Here is a 4,293-nt window from a genome sequence, read left to right as displayed (position 1 = left end):
AAGGCATGCTGGAAGAGCGCGTGCGCGCCGAAGGCGGGACACTGACGCACGCCTGAGCCCCGCCCACACGTCCTGGCGGCAGGCCCCCGCGGACTCACGCCTAGCTTACGCCATGACCCTGCCAGCTCCTCATTGGATCTCAGAAGCGGGAGGGGCGGAGCCTCGGGCTCCACCCCCGGAGCCGCTGGCCGTGTCCATGGAAACCGCACGTGGGGGTGGAACCTCTGAGCGTCTGGCCATGAGGCTTTTTTGGCGGCAGCTCTTCACGTGCGCTTCTAGCGCCAGTATTTTTTTCTTTTTTTAAATAAGTTATTTGATTTTTGTTGTTGTTGGGAATATACATAGCAGAACATATACTAATTAAATAATTTCTACACATGCAATTCAGTAACGTAGGTTACATTCTTCAAGTTGTGCAACCATTCTCACCCTCCTTTTGGAAATTGTTCCTTCCCCATCAGTATAAACTCATTGCCCCCCTAAGGTTCCTACGTACTGTTTTGAGTTGCTGTTGTCAATTTGACTCCATATTGATAGCTCTTTTAAAGCCTAAAACTCAGTATTAATTTGTGCTTGTCTCCTTTCTAAGATGCCCTGGTGGCACAATGGTTAAGCACTCGGCTGGTAACTGAAAAGTCGCCAGTTCAAACCCACCAGCTGCTCTTTGGGAGGAAGATGTGGCAATGTGCTTCTGTGAAGATTATAGCTTTAAAAACTCTATAGAGCAGATCTACTCTACCCTCCGGGGTCACTGTGAGTCAGAATCAACTTGATAGCAATGGGTCTGATCCTTTCTAACTTATAACTGTGTATTCAGGTAGATTTACAAGTCTGCTCCCTCATGGAAGATCCTCACGTTTTTGTATGTTATCACACTGCCAGAAACCTACCCAGCTTCTAAAAAAGAAAAAGTTGCTGTCTAGTCCATTCCTACTTGTGGCAACCCCCTGTTTCAGAGTAGAGCTGCACCAGGCACCACGGAAAAAGCAAAATTACTAGAATTAAATGGCAAAAAAAAAAAAAAAAACCTACCCTTTTTATTCTGCAAAAGAAATGAAAGTAATCGAGGGTATTAATCACACCTATGATTTAAATAGGATAGAAGCCAATTGAGAGAACACTCTGGTAACTTTAGCCGGATGCTGGTGGTCAGTTGTCAGTCATCACAGAGAATTTCCTGTCACTCACTGTAATGAACTGAATCGTGTTCCTCAAAAATACGTGTTGCAGAGCCTAACCCCTATGCCTGTAGTTATAATCCCATTTGGCCATGGGTTTTCCTTGTCATGTTAGTGAGGCAGTGTTACTGTAGGAAATCCCTGATGGCACAGTGGTTAAGAGCCCAGGCTGTTAACCAAAAGGTTGGCAGTTCAAATCTACCAGCTTCTCCTTGGAAATTCTATAGGGCAGTTTTGCTCTGTTCTATAGGGTCGCTATGAGTCAGAATCAACCCAATGGCAAAGGTTTGTAGTAGTGTAGGGTGTGTATTAATCTCTTTTGAGACATAAAAGAGTAGATTAGTAAGCAAGCAACAAGCAAGCAGAGATGGGGGACTATAGATACCAGGCCACAGGAAGATCACCAAGGAATGGAGGGGCAGAAGCTATAATGAGACAATGAGCTTCCCCCAAAGCTGACAGAGAAAGCCTTCTATAGCCGACACCCTGAATTCACACTTCTAGCCTCCTAAACTGTGAGAAAATAAATCTGTTTGTTAAAGCCACTCACTTGTGGTATTTCTGTTATATCAGCGCTGGATAACAAAGATGCCACCCTCTCACTCTTTCAACTCCAGCCACAGTTTTTTTTTTTTTTTTTTTAATCCCTTGGGCCAAAAAAGAAACCAAACCCTTACCAGACAGTCAGAGTAGAACTGCTCCATAGGGTTTTCTTGGCTGTACTCTTTATGGAAGCAAATCGCTAGGCCTTTTTTTCTGCAGCTCCGCCGGGTGAGTTCAAACCACCAACTTTTGGATTAGTAGCCAAGCTGAAACCATTCTCGCCATCCGGGGACCTATATCTTGAGCACACGAAGCTTGATTCTAACTCATTCTTTGTCCCCCCACTTCCCTGTGATAAAAAAAAAAAAAAAAAACAGTGCCATTGAGTAGATTCCGACTCGTAGCAGCTCTGTAAGACAGAGTAGAACTGCCCCATAGAGTTTCCAAGAAGCGCCTGGCAGATTCGAACTGCCAACCCATTGGTTAGCAGCCGTAGCACTTAACCACTATGCCACCAGGGTTCAAGAGGCAGCTGACCTAAAATAAAATGGCTGAACTAATCCTAAGATTCAATGTAACCTCTAACACAGAATCCACCTGCGTTGCTTAGGAACCAACACTATCTTTAAGGAAATGATTCTGTTTGAGGTCAGTATAAGAATGTGGATAAACAAACCTTATCAAAACTCTTTTGTGTTAGAGGTAGTGTTTAACAAACTGTTCCTGGAAGTGTGGTCATGCTATTGTTTTGTGACAGTCATGAGACCCCATCTGAGACCACCTATCTTGTTTGTAACTATGCCTTTTAGCCAATCAATGTATTCCAGCTGTATTAACGTAACCAATAATGTTAAAAATCATTCTTCATTTTGTCCTGCCTTTGACAGACCTCAATCACTGTGTCTTAGTCAGCTAGTGCTGCTATAACAGAAATACCATAAGGGGATGGCTTTAACAAAGAGAAATTTATTCTCTCACAGTCTAGTAGGCTAGAAGTCCAAATTCAGGGCATCAGGTCTAGGAAAAGGGTTTTTCTCCCTGTGGGCTCCGAAGGAAGGTCCTTATCATTAATCTTCCTCTGGCCTAGGAGCTTCTCAGCTCAGGAACCCCGGGTCCAAAGGACGGGCTCTGATGTTGGAGCTGCTGTCTTGGTGGTATGAGGTCTCCTGTCTCTCTGCTTGCTTCTCTCTTTTATATCTCAAAAGAGATTGGCTTAAGACACTATCTAATCTTGTAGATTTCATCAGTATAACTGCTGCTAACCCATCTCATGAACATAATAGTGATAGGATCAACAACACAGGGAAATCACATCAGATGACAAAACGGTGGACAATCATACAATACTGGGAATCATGACCTAGCTAAGTTGACAGATATTTTGGGGGGACACAACTCAATTCATGACACGCCATAAACCAACCAGAATATTGTGCTTTGTAGTTCCTCCCACGGCACTATAACTGTGTGCACCCCCTCCCTTGGATTCCTTGAGCTTCAGACTCTGAGTTTCGCATGATTCCCAATCAAATGATTCATTGGCTTCAATAAATCTCTTTGACTTTAACAGAGTTAGAGACTCTTTTCTCTACAACACCTGTGCCTGAGCACTTTCCCTCTGCCTTTTGTCATCCTTCAAATCCGTATCCAAAGGAGAGACCTTCCCTAACCATCCCAGTACATTTAGCTCCCCAATCACAATTACCCAAAAAACACCCATTGCCATCTCATAGCGATCCTATAGGACAGAGTAGAACTGTCCCATAACGTTTCCAAGGAGTGCCTGGTGAATTCAAACTGCTGACCTTTTGGTTAGCACCTGTAGCTCTTAACCACTACACCACCAGGGTTTTCAGTCACAATCACAGCACCCCGTTTTTTCTTCATCGTGCTTGTCACTAAGTGAAATTTTAGTTTACTTATGAACTATCTTACGCGTTTATGAAGTCCCTGGGTAAACAAACTCAGCTGCTAACCAGAAGGCTGGAAGTTTGAGTCCATCCAGAGGAGCCTTAGTAGAAGGACCTGATGATCTACTTCTGAAAAAATAAAAAAAAACAACACAAAGTAATTGGTGGCGCAGTGATTAAAGCGATCGATTGCTGATCTGATGGAAAGGTCAGTGGTTTCATGAGAGGTGGAAGTGGGAGGAAGATGTGGCAGTCAGCTTCTGTAGAAATTAACAGCCTTGGAAACCTTATGGTGTCGCTATGAGTCTGGAGGGCAGTGGGTAATAACAATTAGAGCAGACACTTTGTTGGTCTTTATAGTTGGTTCGCAGTTAACATTTATTGAGCGAATACAAATATCTGTATTTGCATGTATATCTCTGTACTCCTTTATGTCTTACGAATTGAGTGAATGAAAGAATGCATTTTAGGGTGAGTGCGTGGATGGGTGGAGAAATAAATTAACAAACTTAGCGAGTAACACTCCTCCCATTCATCTAGCGCCTGTGAAGTTCTGGGGTACGGGGTGTCCAAACGCAGCTGCACCACGTGGCCGGCTTGGAGCACGTGGTCGGCTAGGCTGTCTCGCTGGAGTCCTCCTTCGTCCCACAATGCACCGCTCT

The sequence above is a fragment of the Elephas maximus genome, chromosome 3, assembly GCF_024166365.1.
Source record: "Elephas maximus indicus isolate mEleMax1 chromosome 3, mEleMax1 primary haplotype, whole genome shotgun sequence".
NCBI classification, from domain to species: domain Eukaryota; kingdom Metazoa; phylum Chordata; class Mammalia; order Proboscidea; family Elephantidae; genus Elephas; species Elephas maximus.
The sequence above is the reverse complement of the archived record's forward strand: the minus strand, read 5'-3'. Positions refer to the sequence as shown.